At 47.8% G+C, this 13,801-nt stretch overlaps 1 protein-coding gene across 10 annotated transcripts in view; it reads right to left on the bottom strand.

Moving 5' to 3' along the window:
• DGKD (diacylglycerol kinase delta) overlaps nucleotides 1–13,801 on the bottom strand; it is a 109,846-nt gene that overhangs the window by 43,560 nt on the left and 52,485 nt on the right. The window contains exon 1 of one of the 10 annotated variants that reach the window (XM_027047354.2): nucleotides 9,562–10,234. The exons of 7 other annotated variants lie outside the window; for them this stretch is intronic. The gene's annotated coding sequence lies outside the window, so the exon portion shown is untranslated. Of the gene's footprint in view, nucleotides 1–3,924; nucleotides 3,948–4,152; nucleotides 5,324–9,561; nucleotides 10,235–13,801 lie in introns of those variants that run through there. 2 more of the 10 variants (XM_053215986.1, XM_053215983.1) reach the window with 2 other exon arrangements.

Here is a 13,801-nt window from a genome sequence, read left to right as displayed (position 1 = left end):
GCAGGCTAGGAAAGCAATAAACAGGTGTGAGTCCTTAGTCACTCAGCGAAAGTCTCCTGAAGGTGAAAGAATTTAAAAATCAATAAGAAAATAGACCAACTAACAGAAAAATGGACAAAAGCCTCGAACGCTTATTTCACAAACGACCAACAAGGCACACGAAAATGCATTCAACTTTGTCAGTCATCTGGGAAGCGGGCATTAAAACCCCAGCACAGAACACCTTTCCCAGTGGCTGGGCTAAAAAGATGGACACAAGTGTTGGTGAGCATGCGGAGCAACCGAACACTTGCTCGGCACCAGCGAGAGGCAGTCGGGCACAGCTACTCTCTAAAACAGTAGAGTTGAACTCTCGTACACCCCATGGCTCGGCAATTCCACCCAAGCGCCCATCGGAAACACAAACACGTATCCTCCTCCTCAAGGCACAAAAACATGTATAGCATCACTACTGCTAACAGGCCTGCAATGGACACAACCCAAACACCCAGCACTGGTAGAGTGTGTAAATGCACTGTAGTGTATTAATATAGGGGACGATGACAGAACAACAACAAGGAACCATCTGCTGCTAATCCAATAATACAATGTACTTTACATGCTGAAAGAAAGAAGCCAGGCACAGAAGAACATAAATATTCATATAATTTCATTATGCATATATAAAGTTAAAAAAAAATAATAAAAAACAGGGGCGCCTAGGTGGCTCAGTCAGTTAAGCGTCTGACTCTTGATCTCGGCTCAGGTCACGATCTCACGGTTCATGAGCTCGAGCCCCACATCAGACTCTGTGCAGAGCCTGCTTGGGATATTCATTCGTATCCTCTCTCTCTCTCTTTCCAAATAAATAAACATTTTCTTAAAACCATATAATCATTTCAATAGATGTAGAAAAAGCATTTGACAAAGCACAACATCCATTCATGATTTAAAAAAAACCCTCTGCAAAGCAGGTCTTGAGGGAACATACCCCAACACAGCAAAGTCCATATATGAAAAACCCACAGCCAACACCATACTCAATTGGTGAAAAAAATCAGACAGCTTTCCCCCTTATCAGGAACAAGATAAGGACATCCACTCTCACCACTTTTATCCAACACAGTACTGGAAGTCCTAGCCACAGCAATCAGACAACAAAAAGAAATAAAAGGCATCCAAAGTAGTAGGGAAGTAAAACTCTATTTGCAGATGACATGATACTATATACAGAAAACCCTAAAGACTCTACAAAAAAAACTACCAGAACTGATAAATGAATTCAGTAGTCACAGAATACAAAATCAATATACAGAAATCCGTAGCATTTCTATACACTAATAATGAAGCAACAGAGAGTGATACTAAGAAAATAATCCCATTTACAATTGCATCAAAAACAGTAACCTATCCAGGAATAAACTTAACCAAAGAGCTGAAAGACCTGTACTCTGAAAACTATAAAACAATGATGAAAGAAATTCAAGATGCAACAAAGAAATGGAAAGACATTCCACGCTTATGGGTTAGAAGAATATTGTTAAAACATCTATACTACCCAAAGCAATCTACACATTTATTGCAATCCCTATCAAAATACCAACAGCATTTTTAACAGAACTAGAACAAATTAATGCTAAAATCTGAATAGAACCATGAAAGACCTGAAACAGTCAAAGCAATCTTGACAAAGAAAAAGAGAACTGGAGAGACCACAATTCCAGACTTCAAGTCATATTATAAAGCTGCCATGATCAAAACGGTACGGTACTGGCACAAAAACAGACTCATAGATCAATAGAAAAGAACAGAAAACACAGAAATAAATCCAGTGATGTGGTCAATCAATCTTCGACAAAGAAGGAATGAATATCCAATGGGGAAAAGTCTCTTCAACAAAAGATGGGAAAACTGGGCAGCTACATGCAAAAGAATGGAAGTGGACCACTTCCTTTCACCATATACAAAAACAAACTCAAAATGGATTAGATCCATAAAAATCCTCGAAGAGAGCACAGGCAGTAATTTCTCTGACATCGGCCAGAGCAACATTTTTCTTGATTTGCCTCCTGAGGCAAGGGAAACAAAAGCAAAAATAAACTATTAGAGCTACAGCAACATAAAAAGCTTCTGCACAGTAAAGGAAACAATCAATAAAACTAAAGACAATCAACCTACAGAATGGGAAAAGATATTTGCAAACGACATATTCAATAAAGGGTTAATATCCAAAATATATAAGCAACTGATACAACACCAAACCCAGCCCCAAGCAATCCAATTAAAAATGGTCAGAAGAGGGGCGCCTGGGTGGCTCAGTCAGTTAAGCGTCCGACTTCAGCCAGGTCACGATCTCGGGGTCCGGGAGTTGGAGCTCCGCGTCGGGCTCTGGGCTGATGGCTCAGGGCCTGGAGCCTGCTTCCGATTCTGTGTCTCCCTCTCTCTCTGCCCCTCCCCCGTTCATGCTCTGTCTCTCTCTGTCTCAAAAATGAATAAATGTTAAAAAAAAAAAAAAATTTAAAAATGGTCAGAAGACAGCAGTCATTTCTCCAAAGAAGACATCCGGATGGACAACAGATCTGGAAACATGAAAAGATGCTCAACATCACTCATCGTCAGGGAAATGCAAATCAAAATCACAATGAGATACCACCTCACATCTGTCAGAATAGCTAAAATCAAAATTATAAGAAACAACAGACGTTGGCGAAGGTGTGGAGAAAAAGGAACCCTCCTGCAATGATGGTGGGCATGCAAACTGGTGCAGCCATTGTGGAAAAGAGTATGGAAGTTCCTCAAAAAGTTAAAAACAGAATTACCCTAAGATCCAATAATCACACTACTGGGTATTTACCCGAAGGAAGAATAAGAAAACACTAATTCGAAGGGATATGTGCACCCCAAGATTACTGCAGCCTTATTTACAATAGCAAAGGTATGGAAGCAGCCTGTTTCCATTGACATAGAAATGGATAAAGAAGCTGTGGTATTTACATACAATGGAATATGACTCAGCCACAGGAAAGAATAAAATCTTAACCCTGCCGTTTGCAAGAACAGGGATGGAAGCAGAGTACGTTATGCTAAGCAAAATAAGCCAGTCAGAGAAAGGCAAATACCATATGATTTGGTGGAATACGTGGAATTAAAGAAACAAAACAAGTGAGCAAAGGAAAAAAGAGACACAAGACTCTTCTCTCCCAACTATACAGAATAAACTGATGGTTGCCAGAGGGGAGGGGGGCTAGAAGGATGGGGGAAATAGGCGTTGGGGATAAAAGAGTGGACTTACCATGATGAAAAACAAAATAAAGCCTTAATATATGCTAAAGACTCTAAAATAGAGCCTTAGAAGTTTTACTTGAAACGAGAACTTTTGCTTCCATCCTTTCATACAAATGGTCTTCCAGGAGGTAGGCGGAAACACCTAAGCTACTCCAAACAAATCTGAGACGCCCCCGCCTGACAAGACCATCTCCCGGTGTCTGGGGGAGAGTTAGCCAAGGTTCCTAAACTGGGCAAATGGTCTTTGAGAAATACAGGTGAAAAGGGAGGCATGCCAGAGAACAAAGAAGTAATGCTCAAATGAAGAAAGCTGAAGTACTCCTGAAGTACACACACACTAGCTCTTATGCCAGGGACAACAAAGAGGGTGTCACATGCCAGTGGCAGGCTCCAACGCCGGGCACTTGGTAGTCTCGGGAAACCTGCTGCGGATTTACAGGTGTTTGCACACTTTGTCTTCTCCACAGCCTGATAAAGCAGGTGTCCAGAGAGAAGACTGAAGCCCCGAGACCCACGGCTAAGGAAGCAGGGGCCGGGACGCCAGGCAGACTGGCTCCTGACCTCTACCCAAGGGCAGTGTCCCTCCTGGATTCCCGGCAAGACTGCAATAGAATAAAGCCAGCACGGAGGGCCTGGGGTGGGGGAGGAGCTGGCACTCACCAACAGTCTTCCCAGGCTCTCAGAACAAGCAGGGTCTGGCACAGTGCATTTCCTTTTTGGCAGGGGCACCGGACTGGGCCACCAGTGCAAGGACGACAGGGACATCTCACTGAGTCATCTGCCCACTGCCCCGCCCACCCCTCTTTGACCAGGTTCCCTAAGAGCTTGAAATGAGAGGGTGGAGAAAGGAGATCTGGAAGATGATGACAAGGGCAGTCCCTGACTCACCAGCCATGTTCTGTCCAGCAATTTCTAATCACAGATTTATCTGGACGTGCCTCTCGTCCATAAAAGTGACCTTAAATGACAAAAAGATCAAGAGCCTGCAGACTCTGTCGTGCTGGAACCACGGGCCAAACCAAACCACCTGAACACTGATTAACACCAGGCCCTGGGCCTGAGATGGTCCAAAGGCCACGACGTGCAGGTGGGGCAGACATGCAGCCTGGACTGAGGGCCGCTCAGACACGCTTTGTCAAATCTGCGGGTCCAAAAAATAAGAAAAGTAACAAGCAGACTTCTGCTTCCAGGAAGAACCTAAGACATACTTCTTCCCACTCCTCTGGCTAAGTACCACTAAAACCCTGGACATTAGATATTTTAAAAAATACGAAAAGACTCTGCAAGGTGGAGAGAAGCAGGCAGACAGGGGCCCAGGGCCTCAGAATGACACATGGTGCAGCTCTGTGGGTTCTCTGCTGACCCCAGACATCCTAGAGCGGGACTGAGAAAGCCAGCAACCAGAAAGAGCAATGAGCCAGGAAGAGTTAAAAAGCCTATCAAAAGCCTGCTTCTCCCTAGGTGTGGGACCAGGAACGGGCAAACAGGACAGAAATCAATAGCAGTAGAGTTGCCAATGACCACGTTACTCCAGTCAAACACCACAGAAAACACTGTGGACCCCACCCCCACAGCACTGGGCAAAAGCGAGGCACTCCACCACCCCACCAGGTAGTGTCCAGAGAAGGCCAAGTAGAAATGTCCTTCCCTGCAGGCCACACCCCGGGCTGTCAGGAGATATGCAGAAGCAAATAAGCACAAAGAAAGGTATCCCACCTCATTAGCCACGAAGGAAATGCTGATTAAGATCACAATGCACTATTACTAGATACCCACTAAATGGCTTAAAATAAGAAACAGTGACAACACCAAATGCCACAGAGGATGTAGGGAAATCAGCTCACACTGTTGGTGGGCATGTAAAATTGTACAGCCACTCTGCAAAACAGTGTAGCAATTTCTTAAAAAAACCAAACGTGCAGCTACCATATGACCCAGCAATTCCATTCCTGGGCATTTATCCCCAAAAAATGAAGACTTGCGTTCAACACAAAAAACGTGTCCATGAATGTCCACAGCAGCTTTATTTGCAATCACCAAAAACTGGAAACAACCCAGATGCCTTTTAGTGGCAAATGATTAAACACACCACAACACACCCTTTCCATGGAATACTACTCAGTAATAAAAAGGAACAACTATCAAATATACAACAACCTGGGGGAACTCCAGGGAGTTATGCTGAGTGGGAAAAAAGCCAATCCCAAAAGGTTACATACCGTCTTCTCCCATGTATGATCATTTTTGAGAAAACAAAATTGCAGAAACGAAGAACAGACAGGGGTTGCCCCAGGTTAAAGAAGAGGGTGGGTGTGGCTATCAAAGGGCACCAGATGGATCCCTGTGGACATGGAAACATTCTTGACGGTATCTATGTCAACATCCTGCTTGTGATGTTGTACTATAGTTTCACAAGACGTTACCGCTGGGGAACTGGGTAGAGAACACAAAGGATCCCTGTATTCTTTCAATTCCATGTGAATCTACAATGGTCTCAAAATAAAAGGCTTAATTAAAAATAACCGCAGTCAACATTTTCTAATATCTAACATGTTTAAATTGGGAAAACAGGGAGTAACTCCAGAACAATGTTGCATTTCTTTAAGGACAAGTGCATCTGTGGTCTCACTCGGCATAAATTAAAAGTGTAATCTTATCTTGTTAAAGTCATTTGTAGGTAGTGCAAACTCATGAAACATCTGACTTGCCAAGGAAATATGTGGACACACCTTCAGTGCACATTCTCTAAGAAATCCAAAGCAGGTCCTCTCCGTATACCTGAGTGCAGGGAAGCACATGTGAAGGTCACAGAGCTCACGGTTATCCGGCTGTGACACGTGGCCTGGAACTCAAGCCTCCACAAAAGAGAGCACCGGAAATGGCAGGACTCATTTCGACACACGACAGTGCTTGAAAAATCAATGAAGCTGTGTCTCGTTGCAGCCACGGAAGGAGGATGTCAGAACCACACACAGCACCGCACTTCCTGGATGGGGCGACCCCAGCGCCCCCACCCCAACTGCAGGTGCGCTTGGGGAGCAACCAGAAACCCCGCAAGACAAGCCGCTCCCCCAGCTCCAGAGCCACAGATGCCACCGCCAACCAGACAGGACCCTCAAGGTCCCCGCTCCCACTTAGACATGTCCTTCTGCTGACAGTCCCCCACAGGCCAGCTTCACCTCCTCTCCCACGCCCCACCCTCCTGTTTGGGCTCCAAGTTCTTCCTTTCTTCTCAGAAATAAATTCAAGCAATCTTTTACTTGAACAGACAGGTGAAACAGATAAGACCCTGCTCTCATGGAGCTTACATTCAAATGCAGACAGGAAGTGAATACTAAATACTATAGTAGATTATACAGCATGGGGAGTAGTGGCTGGTGATAAATCTATCGAAAAAAGACCAGACAAAGGAGGTCGGGGTTAACACGGGCCTCACTGGAAAAGACTGGAAGGACGTGGAAGGGAAGAGGTGGTCCAGCTGGTGGCTGGAGCAAAGTGAACAGGGGCAGAGGAGCCAGGCATGAACTTGCAGAAGGAACTGGCCATGGAGCATCAGGCAGGCACCACCAAGAGCTTTGGCCTTCATGCCAAGTGAAATGGGAAATGGTGGAGCTTTTGAGCAGAAGATGGACATGTGACTTAGGTTTAAAAAGCAGCATTCTGGTAGCTTTATTGAAAACTGAATGTACAGGGCCGGGCAGAAGTCAGGACCTTTGGGGGAGGGTGCGTGGCACTGCCATCCAGAGAGAAGGGAAGGGGAGTGGCTGCACTCTGGCGTCCTGAAGGCAACAGCGTTTCCGGACACGCTGGACAGGGTACAGGACAAAGAGGGGCCAACAAGCACCCCTTGAATAGCTGGCAAGATCAGCTCCCCTCCTGGGATGGAGGAGGCTGAGAACAGGCCTTGAAGTGGGGGGAGCAGTCTGTGGCTCAATTTCAGACACGCTGAGGTTGAGGTGTCTATTGGTCAAAATCTTGACCGTGACCAATGCCTTACCACATCCATGGGGTCTTCGCCTTGCCGTGAGCCTGGCTACATTAAGAAAAGAAATGAGACCGCTCATAAATTACCACTGCTGGTGGGAGTTTTAAAAAAATTAAGTTTTAGAGAGCAACCTGACAATATCTCATCAAGCTGAAGATGTTCACACCTGACAGCTCGATCCTTACAGCCACACTCTAGAGACTCGTGCCCGGGCACCTGGGGAGGCAAGCATACGAATGGCAGTGCTGTTTGTAACCGCCAAAGCTGGGAAGACACAGGTCGAGCGTGGGATGCTCCGCACGCTGGGCCACTACGTAAGCCACACACTCACAACTGAGCACATGATCCTCAGACGACAGCCGTACCCGTCCAAAGTTCTGAGGTTCGTGCCCCACTTCCCAGAAACTGACTTAATTCCAGGAATCAGGAATCAGTCATTTTAAACCTGGAGCCACTTAACTGAAGACAAACGTGTCCACACAGATAAATCTTGGAAACGTAACGCTGGGTTTGAAAAAGGGCAAGTTGCAGGAGATACAACACGGCATGATGCCATTTACTCACAACTATAAACCCGGCCAAATATGACATGCTGTTTATACCTACATATGGGAGTAGAAAAAGGATAAAGAAGCACGTACACGATAAACACCAAACTCAGAACTAGGGTGACCTCTGGGGAGGGAGGGCAAGGGGGATGGGTAGGCAGGATCCGGACTATAAAAGACTTCAAATATATCCGCACGGTTTCGTTCTCGTTCTTGGGCTGGGAAGTATACACAGTTGTCCACCGTGTCACTTTTTGAAAGCCTGAAATATTTAATAATGTTTTAAAGGTTCAACATTTTGGCACAAACCTATGCTAAAACCCCTAAGCCAGAGCTTGAGATTACACAGTATGTCTTACATTTATAGCTTACCGTTTATTGTATGTGTATATATAAAAATACACACGCACGGTGCACACAGTTTAAGTACTTCTAGCGTATGGTCTAGCCTCGGAGAAGGGAATGGCTCAGCCCGAAAGCATGCCTGCGGACAGATTCTGCCCCTGAAGCAGAACCGTCAGCACGCCTGAGCTCACCGTGCTGTTCTCGCACACGATCACGCAGCAACTTAACGCCCTCCTGCAGGCGCTCCTGGGGCACTGCGCACCCGGCTGCCTCCGCTGGCTGCTGTGCCATCCGCGGCAGACACAATTATTCCCGATTTGCCCTCCAGCTTCTCACCCTAGAACAGACTCCTGCATTCTAAAGAACTGGCTCAGTGTGTGAAAAGAAGGCCGACAGTTTATGGAGGGAGAAGGGGAAGGTACCGGTTGGACTGTTGAGAAGGAAGCTTTTAGAGACCAACAAAAACACCTCTCCAACACGCCCCTTTCCGTGAATCTTTAGGATGGCAGCCACCGGAAGCTAATATCAAACCCTAGACACTTCCTTTTCGAGGATTATCAAAGCACACGGAGATACACGTCCTGCTGCTCGAGGACAAGCCCGCTCAGTAAGCCTGAGTGAGGGTACGGGCACGTGGCAGAGAGGGCGGTACCACACAGCAGACAGACAAATATCACAGTCCCCGGTGCAGACGACCTGTCCCTAAGCCTCAGCTTCTCAACCTGCAAAATGGGCGTCAGCGCCTGTCACTCGGGCTCGTTCTAGGGGGAACGCAGCAGGATGCTCCTGCCGTTGGCAACTGGAGCCATCACCTGCTGTCCTCCAGCAGGAAGACGCTGGTCGGTCCGCAGGCCAGCACGGGTCAGAGTGGACAAGGCTCCCCAGCTGCCCGTACGGCGAGATGGCAGTCACAGCGGACAGCTGGGCGCGGGGGACACCGAGCAGCCCACGTGGGCATCTGGTCAGCAGCTGCCCGAAGTGCGGTCCAACAGCACTGGGAGAGAATCACTGGAGTCAACGGCACTTCAAACAAGGAGTGAGCACTCCGCCTGGACAGACAATTTTCCAGGCTCCATACTACTTGTCTCGGGGATGGTGGGGTGAAATCTCTCCCATGACAACGTTCAGACAACGGAAATTCATCAAAGAGAAGTCTACCCGACCTGCAGGCTTTCTGCCTGACCAGGTGGAGACCAAAGAGGTTTCTAGCATGTGGGTGAAGTCACATCACCAAGCCTATGGCTTTAAGAATCCCAGCCTTCCACTTCTAAGAAATACGAGACAAAGATCAACCCTCTAGGGATGCTTACAGTAATCTTCAATTCCTTCCTCTTACTTCGTTTTAAGCCCTTACTTCTCAGCTGCCTTCCCACACAGCATCACCTGGCCCTACTGCCCCCCAACACCTGGGACTCTTACCTGCCCTCTTGGAGAACATTTTCCAACTGCTCAAAACTGGGTCGGAACTGAAGTGGCCCAGCAAGAACAAAACTTGAGCTTTAAAACTGACGGACAGACAAGACCCCGTGGGCCACCGTGGTAGGCCAGAGGCACCAGAGTAACAAATCGGCACCTCAAAGTTCAGCCACTGACCAAAAGAGGAGCAAAGGAACAGTGTCCGGGCAGGATCAGGAACCTGGAAATACTGTACTAAATATAGCGCCCCAGCCTGCGGGACTTGGAAAGGTGGCCAAGAATAAGTATCTGGCGCATTTGGTAATTTCTGTCACTTCCTGTTACTCACATCCTGCTGTTCTGATGCTGCCCAAAACTCTGGATTCGCCACACACAAATCCCTACCTTGAAGCCCCCTGAGACCCGGACTATTCAAAACAGCTGGGATGTGCGTAGACAACGGACTTCCTCACAGAGTGCCATACGCAACACAAAAATAGCACCATGCAAACAAGCTCCTGGAGGTGCCTGGGTGAAAGCAGCCCCAGGATGCAGGTTCAGACCCCCCAGGTACCCAACTGCTGTGGCCAGACCCCCAGAGAGGAGCCCAAGCACAAACTGCTCACAGGACACTTGCTCTCTAAAGCTGCACTCCTCTCCAGTCTCAGGACAGCTTTGGGGTCAAAAGGAGGCCCCAACCACAACTATGCCACCTGCCCAAGGGCCCAGAACACACAGCCTAAGCCAAACACCCCCTGCCCCACCCAAGCCCCCAACCCGTCTCAGGATACCAGTCCCCCGGAACACAGGATGCTCAGGTAGGGAGCAAAGCCAACCGGGCCAGAGGCCAAAAGCACATGTAATCCATCAGACGGTACATTTTTAAAAAGGAACAAAAAGCAAGACGAAGCAAAAAGTAAAAGTTACACCTAAAACAGAAATATGACAAACACTTGGGATTATTTCTTTATTAAGCTTTGAAATGTGCTCCAAGTGTGGAAAACTTTACAGACCGGAGGACACCCTGAGCAGGATGCTGGAGGCAGTGGGCCCTGGCAGGGGAGGGAGGGGGCACTAACAAAGGGCACCCCAGGTGTGCAGGCGGTGCCCACACTGCCTCCCCCGACCCCGACAGTGGGCAGGAAACAAGCAGCTGAGGCACAGAAGGCAAAATACAAACAAACAAAACCTAGCGTGCTTCCAGCGGCAAAACACTACAAATAACCTAAATCTCCAAAAACTCATGCCATGATCACACAGGGGAATACCATACAGCCAAGGCTTAAAAGCACAACGTAAGTGTATATTCATGGACACAGATGTTCATAATATAATACATTTCAAACACAGGTTATCAATTAGTATGTGTAACTAATCGTACTGTTTATAAAACTATTTACTAATATTCGTAAGAAAACACCCAAAGAACTATTTGTCTGAACTGGTGCAGCCATCTGGAAAACAGGATGGAGGTTCCTCAAAAAACTAAAAATAGAACCACCCTACGACCCAGCAACTGCACGACTAGGCATTTATCCGAGGGATACAGGTGTGCTGTTTCGAAGGGGCACGTGCACCCCCATATTTAGAGCAGCACTATCCACAATAGCCAAAGTATGGAAGGAACCCAAATGTCCATCGATGGATGAATGGATAAAGAAGGTGTGGTATATATACACCATGGAGTATTATTCGGCATCAAGAAGAATGAAATCCGGCCATTGGCAACTACGTGGATGGAACCAGAGGGTACTATGCTAAGTGAAATTAGAGAAAGACAAATATATGGCTTCATTCACAGGAGGACTTTAAGAGACAAAACAGATGAACACAAGGGAAGGGAAGCAAAAATAATATAAAAACAGGGAGGGGGACAAAACCCAAGACACTCTTAAATATGGAGAACAAACAGAGGGTTACTGGAGGGGTTGTGTGGGGGGGGGGGGATGGGCTAAATGGGTCAGGGGCATTAAGGAATCCACTCCTGAAATCACTGTTACACTACATGAAAACTAACTGAATGTAAATTTTTTAAAAAATAAATTTGAGAAAAGGGGGGAAAAAGAATTAGTAAAATAAAATAATAAAATTAAATTAATTAAATTAAATTAGTAAAGTAAGCTTCGCTGGAACAAAGCCATTCCTGTTTATTTACATATCGTCTCCAACTGCTACATATGGCCAGAGAGACCCTACAGCCCACAAAGCCCTGTACAGAAGTTTGCCACTAGCCTTGGACGTATAAACCATTCGTCACGTGTATGTGAGGAAGAGCATAAAGAAAATGTGGTGTGGGGGTGTTAAACGCAATGTGCCACAAAAAAATGGAATTTGCACCTTGTCCCTCTCCCTGCCTCTGGCTCCACAAAGGAAGGGTCTCCATTCTGTCCCCAGAGGAATCCCTGGGTGCCTGGCAGGTAGTACGTGCTCGATGAATACTCACAGAATCAAAACCTCCCCATCTACACGAAGGGTCACTCACTACGCAATTTAGGGTGAAAACCCTCGTGGACGTGGAACATACCACTGTGACGTGTCCTTGAGCACAACTCCCCTAACCCATCCTGTCCCCACCTCATGGGGAACATTTCCAGGTGGTTCACGCTGTGCATGGAGGAGTCCCACGCTCCCCCATCTTCCTGCGATTCAGTCTGGGAGCCACGCTGTCTGTGAGAGGCCCACACCCCACACTGAGGCCACAGGGCGACATGCATGGGGACGCGCTCAAGTCTTGCTCTCAGCAAAGCCAGAGGCCAGCAGGAGCAGGAGCGGAGGTGTGGGTCCTGTCCACCCCTTACCACGGCCCTCACGGTCTGCTCCCAGGCAACCCACCTCCTCCCCTCCAGGACTAACCGAGGAACATGGCTTCAGACATGTTACTGACACTACAAAGTGAAGGCTTCAAATCTGATGGTCGTGATGCGAAGCTGGAGGAGGAGGAGACAAAGACGGCTGGATGTGAGCCCTTGCTCTTCACAGCTCACAGCTGTCGAGTGGCCCCGCTGTGGTTCCGCCGGAAGCTGAGGTCACAGACTCATGCACATGCCTATGACTGGGCGACCATCTGTCCTAACCCTGTTTCACGCGCTGGGACGCAGATACCCGGAGAGGACAGATGACTCCCCAAGGCCACATGCTTGTAGGAGGCGGAGTGAGGGCCAGAAGACAGTTGGCCAACCAGTCACATCCAGGGCACAGTGTGGCCCTTGAGGGATGCTTGAGGGATGGAGCGCCTGCTCCGCCCCACGTGGTCTAGGGGAGCAGCAAGAGCCAGCAGGGGCCCGGGAAGGACATGGGACCAGGAGGGGCACAGCTGTTGCTCTCAGCTCCCTCACCCAACCTCTGCAGCTGCTGGAGGTGCACACAGACCCAGCCCCCGAGACGCAAAGGAGAGAGGGGGGCACCGGACCTGAACAGGGTCACGTCCTCACAGAGATGCCCAGTCCAAATCACCCTGTCCTGTCTAACCCCCTGAGTGATCCCTGTCCTCTCTAACCCTGAGTGATTAATATACTCAGTCCGGAGCTGGCATCTGTAAGCAATCCAGGGAAGGACATCTCAGACCACGTTTCCAGTCAGGCAGGTAAATCACACACTACGTCAACCGCCTTTTGGGATCATCTCGCCCCACGTATAACCCCCCTTCCTAACCTTAAACAATTCATCCCTTTCCTCTGACCAAGCTTCCTGCAGTCCTCTGGTATTTCAAGTACATTTCAAAACTGAAAAGAGTAATTCTAACCACAGGATTTAACATTTTAAAAAACCAAAACAGAAAAAAAGTTGAAAATATTCCCCCCCCCGCAGCAGGTCCTGACTCAGAGGTCTGTCTACCAGGGCTGTGGGACGCATCACCAGGTTATTTGAACAAGCCACCGTGGGAGGGCATGGCATGCGGGTTGGCTGAGGCCAGCTGGCCTGACTCAGGAGCCACCTTCCTTTGTCATGGCACAGCTATGACACAGGCCCATGTGGACGGAGAAGACAGGAAAGCTTCCCAGAGATGCCAAGTGGCAGAGACACAGGAACAACAAACCAGTTGACCCAACGGATATTTACAGAATGCCTACTTTGTGCCAGGCATATGGCTCTGGGTGCTGGAATAAAGAGAGAGTCAACAAGCCCCAGGAAATCCCTTGTCTCACTCACAAAGTTTACAACTCTCCCTCCAACAAACAGAAATCAAGAGTGGGAAAGAAAGGGTGCGTATAATGTTAATGTTGACATAAAAAACAGAAACTCTAAATAGCCTACATCCAATAAA

The sequence above is a fragment of the Acinonyx jubatus genome, chromosome C1 (assembly GCF_027475565.1).
Source record: "Acinonyx jubatus isolate Ajub_Pintada_27869175 chromosome C1, VMU_Ajub_asm_v1.0, whole genome shotgun sequence".
Lineage (NCBI taxonomy): Eukaryota > Metazoa > Chordata > Mammalia > Carnivora > Felidae > Acinonyx > Acinonyx jubatus.
This window is presented reverse-complemented; position numbering and strand designations above follow the sequence as displayed.